Genomic DNA, 22,193 nt, shown 5'->3' on the forward strand with positions numbered 1-22,193 from the left:
GTGTTAGGGACATAGGTTTGCTCCTTTCCATCCAAATTCCCCAACCTCCGGGATCAGCAGTCACGCTGTTCTTCCCTTCCCCCACAGCCAATATCTACTCTTTCTTCACTTTCTTCATAAACCAGAATTATTTTTTCTTCTCTAAGCCTTGAGAAATGGGATACTAAATTAGATAGAATACTGGCTAATCTGTTAAGGTGTTTCTTGTATTCCTCGTGGAGACCAGTTCTTGGAGAGCTGAACTCATGAAGTTAAAATTCATTCCCTGTGGAGAGAACCAATATGAGGCTTTTGTGCCATTTCTCAGCCCTACAGCTGTTGTGCTGTGTAGATATATCTTTAACCCATTCATATTAGTGAGCAGAAGCTTCAGGATTGTGTTCAGTCATTAAATAGACTCTAGAGCAGTTACAAGAAGAAAGAAAGAAAAATAACACTTGTTTCACCTACCCAGGTTAAAATCCTACAGGATGTTTTCTACTAACAGGAATCTTAAAACAAAGTTCAGGCACGTAATTTTCTGTTCACAGGAGTGCAGTTGCTACCTCTAACCACTTCTTCATGTCCCTTCTTCTACCTCAGAGACTACAAATCAAACACTTCTTGAATATAACAAAATTACTAAAGTACAGCAGTTTCATTTTAACACCAGAAAAAAAATATATATTTATGATTAGAGCATTATGTGCTAATATAACATTCAACAATTAAAATTACTTGCATCCAAATTTTATTGCCAGTTAATGGCATCTAAAATAATATTGATAACAAATGACGCAGAATATCTTCCCAGAAGTCTAATTCTGATTCATAAAATTGTTTCCTGTACCGGCTTGAGTAATGATACAATATATAATGGGAATAATACATCCCAGTTGTTGACAATTTTCTGCAAGTTCTACATTAGACTTTTCTTTAAACTTACACAGAAAGCTCAGGAAAGTAAACTTCAGACAAAATTAGTAAATAGGTTTAAAAAGGTGCCTGGAACCAGCTGGTTTTCCCTGTAGTTCTAACAGTACAACAGGGAACACCAAAACAGACTCCAAACTCAACAAGATTTTCACATTTACAATGGTTTTGAATAGATTGCTGTCCAAGCACACCCAAAGGTGGCCCCATTCCGGTGATCACAGCACTGCAAGGAGTCCTTCCAACCCTGACGGGCAGAAGTGAGGAGCAATCAAAACCCGTACGCAAAAAGAAAGGAAGCAGTCAACAAAAACCCAGGTTGCTGTTAATTAGCCTGGTTTTCCCCCAGCTCCGAGAGCTTTCAGAAGTGAGGATTCAGCTCATTTCCATGTGCTACAAGGTGAGCACTTACTGACGACTCCTGGGAGCAGCAGGGCATTGGTGAAAACCAAGCAGCGAACAGCTCTTTTTATTGCTCACCAAGCTTTGCAGTCCCAGTTCCATGGAGTACAGCACACACACTCCTCCAGTGGGGGATTTTTTTTATTTTTTGCTGCTCTTCATTCTCCCCTCATGGAACTCTTTAGAAGGAGCAGAAGAGAGGCTGTAACTCCTTTTCAGAGCCAAGTCATTCCGAGCATGCTGTGCATAGCAAATACTCTACGGTTGCCCTCTCCTACTGCACCAATTCTCCCCGGATGCTACAGACAGGGCTCTGTGCAGTCTCTTTGGCTACATTTGGCAGAAATTAGGGTCATCAATAAAACAAGTCATAGCCACAGTGCAGACTCCCTTGATTCACAGCAGGAGGGAATGCTACCTCTTAAAGCAAGGGCTGTCATTTCAAATGTCACCCAGTATGTCACCAAATGTCACCTTCCTGGATTTTTTTCTGTAATGACAGTTTAAAGCTATATGTGATGTTTGCTGAACTCCCTGGTAGATCATCTATTATGTTCCACTTCAAAATCAGATGCTAGACCTCTCTAACATCTGGCAAGTGATTGTTCTGTAGTTACAGCAGTACAAAATGAAAAGAAACCCCAAACACCTCCCCCCAAACACACACACTCGTGCAGGCACACACACGCTCACCAAGCCTTTACCGTTCAAAAACAGTTTATAAATCTCTTCTAATCCACACATGCACTTAAAGATCACATCAGGACCTTCACCTTTCACTGCCCATCTTCAATTGATTTGTCTGTTTGTGGTCTTGTCGGGTCACTTCTCTGGGAAGGTGAGCATTTCTCCAAAACCAGAGCTTACAAACTATCTTTTTTTTTTTTTTTAAATGAAAGTTCCAGATAGATCTGCTAAGTACACAGGGGTTAGAACAGGTGGAAATCCAGATTCTTTCTTTTTAGACTATGTAGATGTTTGTAAACAGACACACATGGAAATGGATCCTAACTACAAACATTTAGAAGAACTAGCACGGGAAATTTTGCCCCACTTTGCCGCTATTTTTCATCAGTTTACCATCATGGTAAGTTCTGTTACGTATTTTTGAAGTGTTAGTGCTCTTTCTAGTTTACACTGGAACATTCTGAATATCAGTCAAAAAAGCATCAGTAACACCTGGAGTGTAAGGAAGAAAAAAATTAAACTGGTTTGTGCACATTTTCACAGGAGCTCTAGCAGAATTAAACACGAGATAAAACTCTCAGCTCCGTCAAGTGTCACACCCCAATCCCATTCGACTTTTCTGCAGTTTTATAGCTAACACCTGTGCTCTGATAATCCTTATTTTTAGCAATTTGTGCTTCCGAAAGTGATCTTATCTCTTACCCAGTTTAGCAAATCTTAAACTGATGCAGGGACATCTTCAATTGCATTCATTATTTTTACGATTGTTTCTAAAATACCTGCAGAAGAAGTGGGCAGTTTTATTCATGACACTCTCGGAGTTTATTTCCCAATTAGCTCACTTTTTATTAATGCTTGCTTTTTTATTTCCCCTGAGCTTTCCCTCTTCTCTTTAAATTCTTAACACTTGATGCCTCTTCAAAGCTGCCTGTGCCAGGTTTATTGTCCTGCCCAGTGTAGGGCTCCTGTCTCTCTGCACTACCCTCAGTGATCAGTGGATGAGTGTAGCCCATCTGTCTGGCTGTTGACATTGAGCCCCTCCGAGCCTCTGTTTTCCTGTTCTATTTTTGTATCATTCAGCAACATGCGTTTTCCTCTGAGGTCACCCTTAAAGGTCCATGTGTCATGTTTTTCATTTCTGCCTTGTCAGGAAAATCTTGCCACTGCATCTATCAAAGTAATCATCAGGCCTTGATGTAAGAGTGTGGTTCCCCTCACATTTTTCATTACCAGATAATTTATTAATATCCTCCTGAGCAATACTAGATTCAGCTTGACAAAACTGCTACCAGCGGTGACACAGTAACACAGCTCTGAGCATTCAGCTTGGCAAACGCTGAGAGAAGAGGTGTCCTTCGACCTCTCCCACTCCTTAATTCCGCAGCAAGCTAAGAGATTTTGGATCCTGCAGCTCTGGAGGCTTTTGGCTTTGTGCCACTTCGGCAAAGATGACCTGGGCCAGCTTCCTCAGACCAGCCCTTGCAGCACATCTGGCTCTTCCCCCCTGATGCTCTGTCACTGGCGTGGAATACGCACCCATTAAATGAAATAAAAGTAACCTAAGGATAGGCACAGAAGCAAAAAGCTTTAGTGTCAGGAGTGTTGTCGGATATCAAGAAATGGCAGGCAGTCATTTACACCTCAGGCTGAGCTGCTGACACTGCTCTGGGTATTTTCTACCCGAGCTCTGTTCTGTTCCAGCCGCTGCACCCTGCCCACGCGCCCTCCCCACCCCAGCACGCTGCTCCTGTACCAGCCATTTCTCCTGTATGTTTTATTTGCTGGGAAAAGCGTCCTAGGGCCACTCAGGCAGCTCCCTGCTCCATTATACCCGAAATGGGAGCACAGGAGGCCCTCCACAGAAGCGGCTGGCTAATGGCTCTCCGGGTGGACATTAGGGGAGAGATGCATTTGTGACATGAGTGGCAGCTGTGCAGACACCAGTTTATGTGATTCAGCACAGCTATTTCATTAATTGTGTTTCACGGTTCATTTCCTCAGATTACACTCAAAATAAATAAATAAGTAAGAGTACAAAGCTGCTGTGTTCTCTGAACCATCTACCAAACAAAAAGAAGGGAAAAAATGCTCTTATTTTAATTGGCTTCCTATATATTTTTCTGTCTTATGTGCTTTTTAAACTGTAAAGTAAAAAAATAAAGTAGATTGCAGTTATATTCTGCTGTCTAATTATCTCTTCAGATTTCCACAGAGACTTGGTAACTTAGAGAGAGCCCTGCTATGAGGAAGCATGCTCTAAAAAAAGTGAAATTGTAGAGAATTACCTACAAACATGATGTATCTCTATCTGCTGCTTTATACGTTTATATTTCGTGACTTAAATTTAAAACAAAAACTGTGCGTGAAGTCTTTGGAAATCAACAGCTTTGCTTAAAAACTGATCCTTTATGTATCTTCATAACTGTAATCATAATGGAAAAGTAATTACAAGAAACAATGAAAAATGCAAATGCAGAAATGGAGAAAAATTGCCTTGATTCACATCAATAATGTGAGGGCTCTAAAAAGACAGGCAGCTCATGTTTGAGCAGGGAGTGACAGGTGACTTTTTCAGCACCACAAAAACCAACCAGAGCAGCTGACATGGTCATGAATTTATCAGATTAAATGTCATGGGAGACTGTCCTAAAAAAATTGTTTCATAAGCTAACAGTTTTCACACCACAAAGTGTAATTAAAAAAAAATCATCTGTAAGGAGCTTTTGATTGAAACACTGAAACCCTGAGCCAATTCCTGTGGTTATTGCTGGAACCTTTGTCACTCATAGTCAAAAACTGAGATGAATCAGATACAGCAACCTTAAAGATCAAAATTTCTATATATTTGTTTTTTTCTAAAATTCTTTCCTTAGGAAGTTTTTCAGGTTTCCAGAGGGAAAGCTGCACCCAGGAACAGCCTTCAGCCTTGCTGCAGAGCAATCATATGGGAATGTAGGTTGAAATCTTCATTCAAATGTAATCAGAGCATGTTCTAGGTAAAAGTCTTCTAAAGAGAACAACTCTTCACGAGAAAATGCACAACATTCCCTCAGAAAACAGCTACTTTTGACAGGGAAAATACCTAGTCCTTCTTTTTGATTGCTTGTACAAAATATGCAAATACAGAAAGCTCAATGTTTGCAAAAAAAGAAATTGAGAGTGAACATATTTAGAAAAATATGGGGCAGGGAGTCCAGGCAAATGCTGAGTTATAATCACCAGCCTACTATAAATACCCACAGTGTGAGAAAGGCTCTCTCTCCCTCTATGTTTTAGTGCTGCTGCTAAGCACGAAGCTTTTTTGTGGTTTCATTTTAGTAATCAGGATGTCTCGTACTTCCCGGACAGATGGCCATTCACACTTCAGTGCTCACTTAAAAACATACGTCAATGATAACAGAACATTCCAGCCCAGAACAGGCCAATGTAATCTTCCAAATTCAAAGCTATCTGTCACTTTTGTTAGTTATATAAAACCGGAGTCAAAAGAAAGTAGGACTGTTCCTATTTGGAAGGATAGAAAGAAAATGGAAAATTCCACCTGGCTTGCTGTCAACACGAAATTCCAGCAAGGCTATTTAAAATGATTTGAGAAGGTTTGAATGTGTAGCCTCTGCTTATCCCTTGGCACTCGCTCGTGGGGCCTTGCTAAGAAAGGGGAGCAGCAAATATCAGATTAGAGAACGAATGTTGGGCCTGGCAGGCTGCTCAGAGTCCCCACCAGTGTGTCAATTCTGGATATCCTCTTCAAATCCATCCCACATTTGTCACGTAATGGTCCTGTGTTTGTCTCTTGAGGCATTGGATGAGCACCAGCACCTTGCAGCTGCACTCCCCAGCACACAAAAGTGGAGAGGGAAGGATCTGCCCGGCTCGGGCGCTGATCCCCCCCCATTTGCTCAGAGTGGATGCTGTACTTACAGGCATAAAGAGACAAAATCATTTTCTGCTGCTGTCAAGGCAGCATCTTAGACAAGAAGGAAAGCATTTAAATTTAATAACATTCTCTTTATCTTCACGGTGGTCTCTGTGTGAGAACTGGAAATCTGAAACAAGGGAGGGGAAAAAAAAATCTATTCATGACATTTCTGGGTCCTGCCAGTCACAGGAAGATCCTGTATTCTGCTGAGAACCTCTGCTTAACTGAGCTTGTCAACAACTGAATTTTTTTTTTAGTTAAAAATGAACTCTACAGGAAATCTTTTCGGAACTTTGCCAAACCTAAACCAAACTACGAGCCATTTAAAGTTCAATTAATTAGTAATTAGGAGGACAGGATTAACACAGGGGAGCATTTAAGAGACTGTATATGTAATCAACCAATAATTGTCGACACAGAAACAGAACTGCGACATGGTATGAGTTTCCAGCACATCCACCTAAGTGTGTAAAGATAATTGTAGGAGCCCAGAGTGCCAAGAATATTTCTCTGCCTCTTTTTAAGGGTTCTTACCCCCCCTGAACAACACTGTTGTAACCTCCAACTGTGGAAAAAATTACCAACAATCAGACAAGAACTAGAAAATACAGTGGTGTGAATTAGGTGATAGACTACTATGTAAGATTGTCACAGGGTGAAAAATTTAGAGGTTTTGGGCTTCTCTTTGTAGTAAATAGATAAGAGTAAAAAATATCAAAATGGAGGATTGTTGTTGTTCTCTAAACCTTCTTCTCCTTCTTCTACTACTCCATATTCTGCAGTAAAAGTAGTTTGGAATGATTGGATAGAAAATTCCGCAGTTCCTGCCCATGTTACTGAATAATTGGTAGGAAAGTGAAAATAATACATGTTTTTAGTAACTATTGGTTAAATTATCTTTAAAAGGCCATGTAATTCTTGATAATTAGACTTCACTCCTGCTTTCTGTGCTCTAGCTGTACCTGGGTCACGCTGGTGGCTCTGTTCCTCTGATAAGACTCAATAAACATCTATCCGGCAGCAATGAAAATCAAGGAAAAGTCTGGGTTTATCTTTGAAACTCCTTGCAAGGACTTTTAGAAAATTCTCTCCCATCAGAAGGGATTTGATTTATGGCACAGCTCAGTGTCAATAATGAACATGGCAGTAGCTAAATATTTTATGTTGCCATCCAGGTGAGTCTTTGGCAAGTCTACTTCTGTAATTTGCACCTAAGCTTCTCACCATAAAGCTAAAGAGGCTCAACTGGCACTAGAAATTTCCATAAATTTACAATGCTGTTTATCAGCAGTCTCAAAACTATATTCTTCAGAGCACTGACAATAACGGAGACATTTTTTTGTGCCACACTTTTGTCATGTGTGTTTGCAAAAGAAGATTTCTCATCAATAACCGAGGCACAGCAGTGAACCAACAGTCCAGCCAGAGCCACCAAACAGATGAGTCTTACAAGGGAATAACAAAGATCATGAAAATCAGCTTGACCCTGAATGGTTCTATCATTCTGAAAGGAAAAACCCTGAAAACCACAGAATTTAGGGAACATTTTACAAGGGAGTTAGCTGAATTTATGCTGCAGTGGCTTACATGGCCAGGAAAAGCACTGCCATCCCACTGTGGAAGCGTAACACTGGTGGTAGTGGAAGCTGCCAGTGCATTGCAAGAATGCAGGCATGATCCTTACATATGGATCATAAAAGATCAAAGAGTTATCAAAAGCATTCAATATTTTCTGTCATTCCTGGTACAAAAGACAAAAAATCTTTGAGGTAACCCAAGTGCAACTCCTTCCCAAGGCACAAAAGACAGCACTGAGTAGCTGGATTTAACCTTAGTCATGTGGTTAGTACTGGAAAAGGCCCCTTAAACAAACTTGTCTTGTCAAACACATTGTGAAATAAAAGAAGAAGGTGACCCAGAAGATCCTTCAAGGCACAACAGAGGAGTGACTTTACAGATCAGCAGCTTTGACAAAGTAGAGGAGCTGACCCAGGATAGGATTAGCTGGGGAGGCAAACGGTGCGTTGTGAGCACCTGATTGAGCTGGAACAAGACAGAAGATGAGAATAAAACACCCTTCAGCTCCTCACAGAAACCACTGCTAAACTTTGAGGGAAACAAGACAAATTTGAAGGAAGAGAATAATTAGCTTTTCTCTTGGAATATAATTTGTAATTCATTCCGACTGAAGAAAAAGAAGTGTTTTCTTTGTGGAGGAGGCTAAAGGTATCCAAAAATCTCTGTGCCTCACCTTTGTGCTTTTTCTGATTTAAGCTTTCTCTTGTAGCTGGTGGGAACCTTTGAAGCTGACTGAATGAAGATAAGATCTCAGGATGGTCAAGATGCATATTCTTTTTACAAATTGTTTGTCTGCGTTTTATAATCAATCCTCTGTGGTTGAGACATACGAAGAGATCTGCCACAGCTGGCTGACAGTCCTCCACAGGAGTGCCAGCAAAGCAAATACTGCTTCTGGGTGAACAATATTAATTTTAAATATAATTTATTTATAGAAAACATTAATCTAAAATTAATTTTGTCATAATTATGGAGAAATAACATCATTCTTCTTGAAAGTAACCAATGACTCACTGTGCCTCCTACCGTAAGTTTTATGTATTTTTCTTATGTAATCTATGGCAAAAATTAGTTAATAGTCACTCTAGGCTTGGGTGCAATGGGCATCAAATACTACAGCTCTACTTTGACTAGATCAATCTGTGTAACCACTCAGGAATAGATATTATTTAAATAACAATTTACTGAATGTTTAATTTGAATTTCTGAGTTTGGGGTCTGTTTGCCTGTTTTTCACTTACATGTGATTTGGTACTACCATGTGGTTTAAGATGGTTTGTGAAAGCTTTGCATTTCCTCTCTGCAAGCTGCTGTTACCTGTAAACATGTATTGTGACATCCAGATGAACAAAATCAGATTAATAATGGGAGCATTATGTGCTGTGCTTCAGTATCCCTCCTATAAGCAGATCATTAAATTAGTAAGCGCAGTCCAAAGCCTGTTTGGCCTTGTCTGAATTTTTCAAAAAGTACATTTTCAGCCGAAGAGAGAGCTCTAACTGCTTGGTAACCTAAATCTAAAGATGGTGATTCACGATCTTTCTCTCCATACAATTAGTCAGCTCACTATGTGCCATCTCAGCACATTCTTCTATCAGTTACAGGAATTTTTTTAGTCGCAATTTTTTTGTGTACTACTTGATTACAGAACTGCTACTGATGCCTCCTAATTAGGTGCACATTCAGGCTGTGGTCTCTGTCAGTAACATAAGATTGGTTGCTCAGTAAGACACATGGCTTTTGCTGTGGCTCCTTTTGCTGGAGTCCTCCAGCTCACAGGGAAGGCAGGAGCCAATTCCTCCCGCAGTCAGAGCCGTTGTGTTTGTTGGTCGCCTGCAGTTTCAGCCGTTGCATTCCCCCCAGTCACAGCCAAAGTGGCTGTGGTTTTCTCAACCCATCCCACATGCCATTTCAAGCCTTCACTTCAGCAGGACTGCTTTGCCTTAAGCAGTCAGTAGCAAAAGGAAGAATTTGCTTGGACTATCAAATTATTCTTTGTGGAGCAGCTCTGTTCAGTAATATTAATGACTGTATAAATAACAAAATAACTTCTTACCGTTCTGCAAGATGTAATTCTCTTTTAATACCTGACCTTCTTATGTTTTAATAAACTTATTGAAATTCCTTTTTTAATAATTAAACATTGTAACTATAAAAAGGGAAGAAATGCTTTGGATACTGCTGTGGTTTAAATATCATAGACAGGAATTTTGCCTTTCAAATGTCAGTTGTCAAACATTTTGTTGAACATATGCCTTTCATTTAAAGATGATGGTACCTAACTGCCTGAGCTGCTTTAAAAATATCAAGCTATAGATATCACCAGTGCAGTCCCATTTTTTCACCTTCACTTATTTCATTATAAATTGTAGAAGATATCCAGGTAGAATCTAACTCAGTACAGGAAAGGACAGCCCCACTGGAGCAAGACTTATTCTGTACTGATTATTGATTTTATATTTGTATTTTGTTAGTGGCCAGGAGACTTGTCCCTTACAAACAACCTGGCACCCAGAATTGCCCCAAAGTCCTACTACCAAAGGAGTTACAACCTAAAAGCCTTACTCTGCACACTCGTCAAATATTTCTCATAGCTAAATATAGAAATGAAATGTTTCTAAGAATATTTCTGAGCAAATGGATTGTTCCCCCTGTTTCCTCCCAGCACACATTGCACCCCAGAAACCTGGATGCCGACTCGGTTCCAGGACTGTGAAGTTAACAGATGAACACAACAAGAGCAGCAGAAGCGAAAGCACTGCCCATGACTCACTAGGGGAGGACAGACCCATTTCTGTCTGGAGAAAGAAATTTGCCTGACACCTCCACAGGTGCTCCGGAGCCATGAGGCAGAACCACAAGGAAGAAAGACTCCAAAGGCTAATGAATCTTTTGGGGAAAAAAAAAAAAAAGCAAGGTCGTCCACACACAAGTTAAATTAGCTTTGAAAAATCTGTAAGCTCTATTTCTTCAGGTAAATCAGAACTCCCAAGTAAACTAATAACAAATGCCAGCATAACACTTTCATGTAATAACTTTCCTTGTAAATGGAGCAGGAAAACAGGACTGGTTTTAATAAGATGGAGATTGGTCAGAAGAAAAATTACCCCAAACTTCCAGACCACTTGTCTAAATTTTATGCAAATATCTGAAGAAACTCCGCGTTTTTTCTTGCTTATGTTTTCTGAAATTAAGTTATACTCACCTTTATTAGAGTGCTTGAACAACATCTTTTGCTACCTCATACCCTAAGATGACAGTTTGGAAAGCTGTGAAGTGCTATTTCAGATGGAGAGGAGTCTCCAAAATCCAATCTACATCCACCTTAGCTCTCTAAAACAGATCATTATTTGATTATCAGACACACATGCCAAGTCATAAATTAATATTAAAGTCAGTGATGGGACCTGAACCTTGATCTGGTGGCTTCCCAGGTGAGTGCTCTGCACTTGAGGTAATAGAGTAATTAGACAGCTTTTCCTCTGAAGGATAATTGCTAATACATGTTAGCTGTTGGAGAGAAGCCCTCCTGAGGAGCAGATATGGGTTTCCTTTTTCATTAAAAAAGAAACTTCACTTTTTCAGTGGTTAACCTTCAGCATATTGAAATGTTTAGTGCCTAAGTTAGATAGAAGTGTTCCTCTGAGTAAGAAACAATTAAACATAGCAGAGAAGGGGGGAAGTAGGACTATGTTTGTGAGACAAACCCACAGTGACAATTAGCTCAAAGCTGCCCTGCCAGCCATTCTGTTCAGCCCTAACCCACAGGGCTGCAAACCAGCACACAACCTGTGTGGGGGTTGATAAAGGTAATAAATCCCGTGATGCACAAGGAGCTCAAACAGCCTCACCTACAAGTGGAGTTTGTCAGAGATGATCTCTGACATGTGCCACACCCCATGTGTACGAACCTCCCTGCTCACAAAGCGCAAGGTTTCGGTTTCCTCATTTTCTTGAACCCTCCTCTTGGTTTTGGAGAGTCATAAAACTGCTTATATAAATGCACATGCATCTATATTAAATAGGTCAGCTTCACAAATGTCATTTGAGCCAGATCTGTACTAATCTTAATAAATTAAGATTACCTTACCCCATATGAAGACAGAAATATCACATATGCCAAGTCTTCAGACTGTAGATACTCACAAATTCTGGCAGATGAAAGAGAACTGAACATCTTGTGACAACAAATCTAATACCATGTGAGAAGTTCAGTTTAGTTGAGTGGGCATTGAAGCGTGTATAAGTTTTCCTATTAACACAAATTAAACCAGGTTTAGAGTCTAAATCATTTAGGTCTGATCCTGTCTTCCTTTATATCTCCTGTGATCATTAGGATTTTAATGACTCAGTGTCCAGTGGGTATGAAATGCTGCTAATCTAGAGAGTCTCAGAATACAAATACCAAGATTTCAATTTCTTTTCAGGTATTTTTATTTCTAGAAAACATTTTTACTTTGAGAAGCACAACGTAAGATATATCTCAGTATACTACAGGTGAGTGCCTCATATTGCTTGAGAGATTCCATGGGTTCCATCTATCTGGTAACTCTAAATGAGGGTTACAAAATCCCTGCAGCCAGATTTCAGTTCGAATGTGAGATTTGAGCAGCAGAGCATCCTTTCCTTAATTCCAGTTTTGGTTTTGTTTTTGTTTTTGTTGTTTTGTTTTACCTTTTCTCATGAGTTGTCTATGGCTTCTGTTTCTTTCCTTCTACATCTTTCCAGGCTGAACTGGTATTCCTGGAACTCAGCAATTCCTGTCAATCACTGAGAGTTAAGGCCACTTCCAGAAAATTTGAGCTATCAGCATGGCAGCATTAGTGCTGCAGGGACAAGTGGCATGTCAGCAGTAGTGGATAGAGCCATTTACAAATTGCATTAAAAAAAAAGAGAGGGTATGATTACTGACCCCTGGAAACAGAGTGAAAACCCATTATAGCATTTTTGGTTATCATCCCAGACTGCACAGTAATTTTGACACTCTACAATAATAAAGCAGCTCTTTGTTTTCAGGCTCCACTTGCCCAGGGCACTACTTTGCAGTCAGCATCAACAGTGTGCTGGTCACTGTCTTCTGCAGGGGATGTGAAGTCAAGGTCCTGTCCACAAAGTTATTGAGGGCTGCTCTGGGCTTTTTTCACATTTCAAAATGTTCAAAAATGTCCACTGGTATGTTCTATTTAAATGTCTGTTGGAATGACCATGGATGCCTGACACTCATCTTAGACTCTCCAAACAGATGGGTGATTTCCTTGAATTTCTTTGCATAAATAAATACCCACATATACAGAAACCTGACGTGTCATTCTGACAACAAAAGCACGATAACTTTTTCTGTTTATGTGCTTCCTCCACGGATCTGCTACTACACATCCTCACAGATAATCCCTGGATATCCATGTACCCCTTGGAGAGCAGGTGCCTGGCAGCACGAGTGTGAGGTAAGGCCATGCCATTGCACTGCTGCAGCTGGGAACTGGAGAGACACTACGGCCCGCATCTTCAAAATTATTTATACACCTGCCTTCATAGATCTTAAATACATTAATGGATTTCAAAACCATGCCTTTGTAATGAAACAGAAAACTGTATCAAACTTTCCATAATCCTGGCTTAGCGCTATTTCCTGTTCCCAGATGGAGCAGGTCTGTCCATGCCAAGTGTGCTGGTTCTGTGCAGGAGCCCCAAGCCCCCCAGCCCATATTCTGGCACAGGGGAGCAGCACCCGTGCAAGCGCTCAGACCTCACCGTGGCCAGGGGAGTCAGAGTTTTATGGATTAGAAGCTGCAGAGATGATGATCTCCATTACAACATAAATCAAACAAAGGAGAGCAGCAGTGAGAACTCTCGCTCTGCCACCTCATTTCCAATGTTCCTCAGGAAGGACAATTAAAGGAGGCCTTGTGTCTGCATATTCATCAGTCCTTTTGCTGAGGCTGCCAACATGAATAACTGTGGGAGCCACTTGTGGTGCTGGCTGACAACTGTCCTCTGAGAACCTGATCAAGAGCACTGTGACCTACAAAACCTCATTTTGCAGATGGGACATTTTGGGTCCAGTCTGGGCCTTTGGAGCTAACCTGGCTTAAACTGAAGTTCAGCTCTGGGGCTGGATTAGCTGTGGTTGGTGCAGCACAGCGGGACGGCTCTCTGGGATAGGAGCTGTCCCTATCCCTGTCCCTGTGCAGGATGGTGTTATTGAATGTGCTGTGTGAATGTTTGGGAAAGAGAAACTATTTAACAAATTCTGCATCTTTGTTGGCAGGTTACAATTCTGTAATTTATTCACCCCTGCTTTATCTGCCAAACTCTCTCCAATTTTTAGTCTATTAATTGAGCACCAACAGTGTACATTATGAGTATCTGCTATCCTTTCGTTTCTGATTCTCCTCTGGGTGGGGAGAGTTCTTGGCAGCCAGTTTCCACTGTGACCACTCAGGCTTCCAAGTTTCACATTAACTTTCTGATGAGCATTCTCTAATAGTCACTAAAAATTTACTGTTTCAGCAGCATCACTGCCATTAAATTTACTTGCCTGAATATTCACAGGAGTCAGCCCAAACAACATAAATCCAATATGTTGCTGAATATGAGGTTAAAATGTCTATTAATCTGATAACTTTCTGTTATCAGAATAGGATGGATAACATTTCAGTCTGTCATACTGCTGATGTTGAGGTACTGATAATATTTTAGTTGGGCAGGCACTGTTTTCAAGGATTTGCAGTCACTATCCCTAATGTTCCAACTGGCACGCACACCATAGTTTTATTACAGTTCATTTATTGACCTAGATCTGAAGAAACTATTGGTTAACATATTAAAACTGACAATAACTATACTGACATATTTCTTCTAAAACCTGAAATTGTTTATAATATTGCTAGAATTAAAATTTTTTCAAGCATCTAAGATCCAAAAAGTAGTTTATATAGCAGAATTTGGTTGGGTTTGCCATGATTTGCTTCACCCATGCACATTTTCTGGTGGTATTACTAACCATCCCATTTGGCTGACATTTTAATCTACCTGGCACAGAAAAAGACTCCTCTCTGATTGTATTTCAGAATTGCTGAAAATAATACATTTCAATGAACTCAATATTTATTAAAGGAGCAAACTGTGTTATGATGCTGGCCAAAGAGTTTGCTTTTTTAATTTATCTGCCTTTTAAATTCCAGATGTGCTGGTAGAGAAGGGCTGATCCATGTGCTATAATGACCATTCCATGGGCAAAGAGGCAGTTGCTGACCGGGTCTTAGCGAGGAGTTCAGGATGTCAGCAGGACAAGATGAAACAGAACAGATCCTGCAAGAAGGGCAGGGCTCTGTCCCTGCTTTGTGCTCATTCCATTAAGCTGAAATCAGACTCCACAGATCCAGGAGTGAGGACACCAGACATCCTTTATGTTCTGTTGGTGGGGCTGTTGAATAGTGAGCTCTCATGAGGGGATTATGAGTGGGATTTTTTCTTATCTGAAACTGTTATCTGAACGATTATGCAGCAGAAATGAGCCTTTGGGTTACCCAGTTCCCTGACAGTTTTCTTGGCTTTGAAAGGGGAAAAAACCCAAACCAGTGTTTTGTGCTCACTGTGACTTTCTGAATATTATTATTCCTCTAGGGTTGTTCTGGTTTTACATGATTTCACATTTCCCTAAATTTTCTTCGCTGCCTTTAAATATTACTGTAAATCCCTTCACCCATTTGCAGCTTGGCAAATCAGCTTTTTGTTTAACCCTTTGTGACAAACCTCTTTTAAAGACACTCTTCTTCCTTCCTCTTGCTTTCTAAGTTATCAAACAAGACCCTGGGGATCACTAAGGATACAAGGGAATATTTCACACGAGGAGCCTAATGCCCTGATCACATTCAGGGTTGAGTAATTGCATTTCATGCGTAGTGCATGAACACGTGGCAGAATCTCCTTTTTGCACTGTCAGCTAGACACAGCACCATGGATCAAATTGTTATTTTTCAGATTGCTGGGAATGCTTTATGGAGAGAAATATATATCTGCCAGCAAAGCATTTTCCAAATGAAGACAGAGCATAAAACCACCCCTCAAGAAACAGAGCCTGGTAATGGTGATATTTTGCAGTTTAACTCGTTTGCCAGCACAGTAATATGATGTGAAGAGCAAGGGTCTTGCATACATGCAGGCAAAGCTGACAGCATCAGCACTCTGCTTGTGCTGGAAAAATCCAGGGGAGGCCCCAGCAGCGCCAGAAGGAATTCCTGCTGGCAAACAAAGCAGCTCCCTCTTTCCAGATTGTGCCAGGATGAGTCGGAACAGCAAGCACACAGACCAGCAGCAGAACCTGCCCTCCGTCTGTCCTGCTCCTCTCCTGCTTCTCTGAGCACTTTTCTCATCTTCTCTTCAAGGAAACAACACCCAGTTCTATCAGGAGCAGCACACGTGAGCCACTATGAGTTATTTTTTTCTTTTTCCCCAGAAAAGAGCAGATAACACCATCACTGATGCAACTGAAGAAAATGAGTAAAAAAGTATGTGTTTTTTTAAAATAAAGTCTGCTGCTAAAAGGGAAAGGGAATAAGGGACCTTGCTACAATGAATGTTTTACTTTATACATCAAATGCTTTAAACCACTTACCCTTTTTTCCTGCAACTTTAAAGGAAGGTTAGAAGTATTTCTAGAGGTGATTGCTTGCCAGGGAAGTAAGTGGGTCAAAGACTCTATACTTTAAAAATCTGGATCTTTTCTCATTATTTAACTCCTACCAGTGGCAAAAGAGAACTTTCTGAACTCACTTATTTTGTAAATACTAATGTAATAGTCCTCATAGAACCCAACATTTTATCCCCACATTTAAAAATATAAGGGCATTTAGGTACCTAGGAGGAACATGGCATGGTATTCACAAGCTTGTGATATCAAATTTTAAATTTCTGCAACACTTAGTAAGAGAGACAGAAAAGCAATGACAATTTAAACCAGTGAGAAATGCCAAAGGATGTTCATATTAGAAAACAAGAATTTGTGTAAATCTAGCTCTCAGAGGATAACAGATCTATTTTCACAGTCTGGAGACTGCAAATGGATGTCAGAGGGCTAAGTTCACTTCAGAAACTAAAAAGAAGTCTGTAACTGTTCACACGGACTCAGAAGTCAGCTAATGGCTGAACTGAGACAGGGTTTCTCTGTTTCTTGTCTTGTCATCCCACATTGATGCATTTGAACTTCTTTTTCATTTAAGGGAAAATTTCAAGATGTCTGTCTGATTACAGGAAGTGCATAAAACTCCTAAATCAGAGCATTAATGCATCACAGTGTAGAATTTTTTCCCCCCAAACAAATTCTCAGAGCTGTAGAGCTGTCCTTGCTTACTTAATCTTTTCTCATGGGGGTATTTTCTGTTGTATTCTCTTTTGATTTCCTAGCAATTCCTAATGTCCTACTTAGTGTTTTGGCAGCAAATCAGCACTAACCTAATGTCTTAAGAGAACAATTTACAATGACTTTAAGATGTCTTTTGTGAGTGGCAATATTTAATTTGGAGCCCATAATGACATAAAAAAAGTTAGAATTACTTTCCTTTCTATAAACAATACTTTGAATTAATTGCCCAATAACTCAATATTAAGTGATCCTCCTGTAACTTTTCCATGTCTGCTACGGATTAAATTGTCCTACATGAATTTCCACCGAGCAAATTTTCTCAGAGAAACTCTCTAAATACACAGCACAAAGTTTAGCACAGAGCCCTGCGAGACCTTTTTAATAACCTCCTTCCAGCATGAAAATCTAGCATTTATGTCCATTCTTTGTTTCTATCTTTTAACCAGTTGTTAGTTCACAAAATGAACTCGCCCCTCTTAGAAACACTTCTTTTGACAATGCCTTTGAAATTCAGGTTTGTTCTGTTTCTCAGTTTCAGCTTACCCATGGAGCTGCTGGCTGCTGTGGATCTGCTTAGTCATCTCTGAGTGGACACGGCAGGTCCCAGGTGCTGCCATACACCCCAAATTCACTCCTCTGCATAAGAATTAGAGGGGAAAAGTGCTGAGCTGTGGCAAACACACACATGCGTGGCCATAATCCTTTCATCAGGTGTCCTGGTTCCAGCTCGGGTAGAGCTAATTTCTTCTCAGTAGCTGTTGCAGTGCTGTGTTCTGGATTTGGAAAGAGAATAGTGTTGATAACACAACTGACATTTTGGGGTTTGACTAAGTCATGTTTATCCCAACTCAGGGACTTTGTTTCCTTTGTTTCAGGCTCTGCCAGTGAGGAGGTTTGCAAAAAAAACCCTCCAAAACTAGGAGGAAGCACAGCTGGGACAGGTGACCCAAACTGGCCACAGAGCATCATGCCCAGTGCATAAACTGGGGGGAGCTATCTGGCAGGTTTGCTCAGGGTTTGGGAAGAGGGGGTCTCAGCAGGTGGTGAGAAATTGCATTGTGCATCACCTGTTTGGGTTTTTTGTTTTTCCTTTTCATCATCATCATCATTATTACTATTTACTATTATTATTGTATTTTACTTCATTTTCAATTATTAAACCATTCTTATCTCAACATACAAGTATTACTTTGATTCTCCTCCCCATTACACCTGGGCCAGGGGGAAGAGAAAAGGGGTTGAGGGAGCAGCTGTGTCGTGTTTCATTGTTTTAGCTGGGCTAAAAACCACCACAGTCCACATCAGATGAGCCACCCTGTGTTCTCAGAGTAGCCTAATCCAAGAAAGGGAGAAGACAGATAGGTTTTTGTTGTCTTCTCAGAGAATGCCTCACCTCAAGTACTGATACAGATGTGTTTATCAGAGTCTATATCAGGTTTTAGCTGGCAATTGGTACAACAGGTACAACAATCCTGGGTGTCTCCTGTAGCTGTCTGGGCCCCAGGGAGCTGGCTGGCACTGTGGCCCTGCTGACAGGGGCTGCCAAGTGTGATGCAGCTGCAGCAGGCCCTGATTACCCTTTTTTTTGTCTGTATGTAGGTTTGAGATGCTGCTCGGCCCCAGAACGTGAAGCGGGGTTTCCCTAGCAAAGGGTAGAGGCCAGTACTTGATCCAGTGACACCATATGTCCCCGAGCTGTGATTCTCTCTCAGATACTCTCTGTTCTTTTAGCACCTCCCTGACCAGCTTTAGCCAGACCTGTCATTTGGGTAGAGAAAAGAGCCCTTGTTATATCCTGTCAAAGCAGAGACAGGACAGTTCATCTTTGCCAGAGGCAGCTGGCTCCCAATCAACACCCAGGTAGCTTTTCCCCAAGCACTGCAAAGAAGTGTGGGGGGAGGCAGGGGGATGGCAGGACCACAGACAGGGACAGACTTGGAGGGGGAACACTGGGGACACAAGCAGGTCCCTGAGGGAAGTGAGGGAGGCAGGTTCCTGAGGAACTAGGGGGTGGACGGGGCATTGTTGGAAGGAACTGGAAAAGGAGATTCCAACACAAGGCAAATGCACACGTGAAAAGTGTTTGTAATAGAGACATGCAAGGGATTTAAAATGCAAATAAAAAGTGTAGGAAACCAGACTTCATTTTCTGCTGTTCACAAGAAAAAATCATTTCTAATAAGGTCTCCTTGTTAACAGTCTTCTCAGATACCAGACATTTTCAAAGAACTAATGGTCTCTTCATCTACTGCAGATGATTCTTTTTTATGCAGCTGATTGTTAATTCCTACAACTCTTGTAATTCCAGATTCTGAATTAATCTCCATTCACTTTCAGGACGTAACTATCCTATTACTCCTTGAAGTCACTCATTAAATTCACCCTATCTTATTCAAGAAGCACACTGAAATCCTGATGGACACTTTTGTTACTCCTTAGTTGAAGTACTTTAATGCGCTTGATTTGCTTTAGCTCCCTAATTTCTGTGTGAGCTGTTTTGCAGTGATCTAGAATGCAGCACATTCTGCTCCTTGAACTCAGCACTTCTGTACCTTCTCTGATGCTGGGTCTGCTATCAAAATATACATGAAAAGCTAATGTCAGTGCACGCCAGTCATGTCACTGATAATATTTCCCACCCCACTCTGCTCATGGTCATCATCCAAGCCACTGGTTAAAGCTGGCTGCCTTTAAAGGCTGGAAACCACAGAAAGATCTGGCCAAAGTGAAAGCATCCAATGATTACTTTTTTTTTTTTCTCATCGATTAGCAGTAGTGAGCCTTGCAAAAGCATTTGCATCACACCGTAGATGGCTGATTTTCAGCAGAAAATATGACTGTAATAACCATAAAAGAATGTGCTCCATACTGACATTTCTTTATAACATTCATTATGTACGTAATTACAAATAATGGTATATATTAAAAAATAGTAAGAGAATATACACTGTTTCTCTAAAAGTAAAAATTCCTCATCTTCCCAGACTTTCTGCAACACTTTATGATACAGAATGGCAGATTCAGGATTTACTAGACCACAGGAGAAAGCTAACTGCAGATTAATGTAATCAATACTGAAAACATTATCTTAAGATATTTTGAGGAAAAGCCAAATGCTTGACTACTGCAGTTGAAGGATCAGGCAGGTAGCTGCACCCATATATTACTGCTGAGTTTCAGCAGAATTAGGACTCCAGCCAGACTCAGAAACACACCTACTTTAATTTTAGGAGCAGTCTCTGTTACTGAACCGTACACTGAATTTTCCTATACAATCAGGGAAAGCTGATTTTCTCCTGCCACCATGTTCCTGCCCCTGCAAGGCAGAGCAGGGGCAAAGGAGGACTCTGCCTCCTCTACACTCCCAATCATGATTTCCACCTGAGTCCAGCCCCTTGGAAGCCCTCCATGGCTCCAAAGCTGAGACAGAAGCGATGAGGAGCTGCTGCTCTCACGTTTGTCACACCAGGGTGTGTTGTGAGAGCTTCACACAGAATTGCAAAAAAGCAGAGTTATGGATGAAGAATCCATTTCAAACAACACTCTCTGTTTTTGGAATCTAAACGTGACATACTCTCCACAGAAGGCAATTTAATAGCCTTGCATTTGTACAGGTGGCTTATAAAACAAATATGTCTCTCCTCCAGCAAGTGGCTGTTAAAGAGCAGGTAATACACAAACACATGATCAAGCCTACTGCCTCAAAATGTGGGGCAATTAAGATATTTTATTGCATGCCCTCCTTTGCTTAATTCCAGTATAGTTACAAAGTTATAATGTTAAGTTCCCTAAAGCGTAAAACAAAATTAGCATGCTGTTCACCTGAATAAAAGTGTGTTCTTCACTCATTCCTTTCAATGGTCTGAAAAATAAACTAACTAAACCCAAAGTTTTCATAAAGTAAAAATAGCCAGCTCAAATATTTCAATTTTCACTGAACGGCTAATGCAGCAGAGGGAAATCTTCAGATAAGTAAATGTAAAAATATTACCACAAGAATACAGTGTACAGGCAGAGACAGGAGAAAAAGGATGCGTGAGTGTTTATTCTCTCTAGTTATTTCTTGCCTTTTAGCCAACTAAAGGTACCTGCAGGAAAGGCTGAAGGGGTAAGGGCAAGAATGAGTCAAGGCAGTTTGGTTAGAAACACTCATATTGATTTCAGTTGCTATGTGGGAGAGGAGAAAAACCATTCCCATTTTAGTTTTAAAACCTAAAGCCAAAACAGTTTCATTTACTTAATGACAAAACTAATCACAGCAGAAAGATTAATTTTTTGTTGAAGTACTTTGCAATACAAAGAGAGTTTTGGCAAGCTTCCGAATAATTGTATGAGGTTTCTGCTTTTTTCCACTTCTCTCTACTGTCATATACAGATATCTGCACAGGAAAAAGCTCCTGTATTTTGACAAAGACTTAAAAATATGGATGGAAAGGTGGTGGCAAAATCTATGCCATGATAGATGACTAAACACAGCACTGACTCTCTCAGAACTGATATCTAACTAGGTTCCATTCTTGCAAACACTCCAGCATTCTGTATTGAGTCATGGGTTTTGAGATCATGTTCCCTTAAAGCATCTTGGACCATACAAGGCTACAGGGGCCTTCCCATCCTGAAATCCAAGCACAGACTGAGCCAGTGTCCAGTGCTGCTCATCTGACTCATGTAGCACAACAGCTTCAAGGTCTGTATAACTTGGATATTTCTTGATTTTTTTTACTAACAATCCACATGATTTTACTCCTGATACCAAGCAAGTCTATGAAAGTTCACTGTCTCACACACTCCATGTGAAAACAAAATTATTCCACAAAACCACAGCCTGTTGGACTTAACCATCAGCCTTCGCTGAGCCAAGCCTGGGGAGAAAACCTGGGGTACACTTGCATGTCAAATAAGCCTGAAATGATAAAATTCTTTAAACAAATATAATAAAACCTGCAAAAGTGATTTCAAAGAAAGAGGAATTAGAAAGTAGAGGTTATCAGATGTATTCCAAGGCAAAGGTCCACAAGCATAGTCAACACCATACTGAAGACCCCAGAGGAAAAAGAAACTCCCTAACTAAGCAGATAAAAATCACCAAAAAATGTCTTTAAACATGACAGCCTTGAGAGCATGATAAAATATTCTGGTTCCTTGGTTGGAAAGGTGATGTGCAGGCAACACTGAAAAACTGGTGAATTTAAAGCTCCCTCTGCTTTCAGGGCTGGAATAGCAAAGCTCCAAGAACACAGCTGTTGCTCAGAGCCTAGGCAGAAGATGTCTTCTTTTTAGCTTTATTAATCAATCTAGTTGAGGCTTTCCTGCCTTCACACAACGCTCTAA

General features: G+C 40.6%; 1 long non-coding RNA gene across 1 annotated transcript in view; it reads right to left on the minus strand.

Moving 5' to 3' along the window:
- The window catches only part of LOC125334526, a 191,334-nt gene that overhangs the window by 50,454 nt on the left and 118,687 nt on the right, over positions 1–22,193 (minus strand). The window contains exon 2 of the long non-coding RNA XR_007207161.1: positions 17,406–17,635. This is a non-coding gene — a long non-coding RNA (uncharacterized LOC125334526). The remainder of the gene's footprint in view (positions 1–17,405; positions 17,636–22,193) is intronic.

This window comes from Corvus hawaiiensis, chromosome 16 (genome assembly GCF_020740725.1).
Source record: "Corvus hawaiiensis isolate bCorHaw1 chromosome 16, bCorHaw1.pri.cur, whole genome shotgun sequence".
Lineage (NCBI taxonomy): Eukaryota > Metazoa > Chordata > Aves > Passeriformes > Corvidae > Corvus > Corvus hawaiiensis.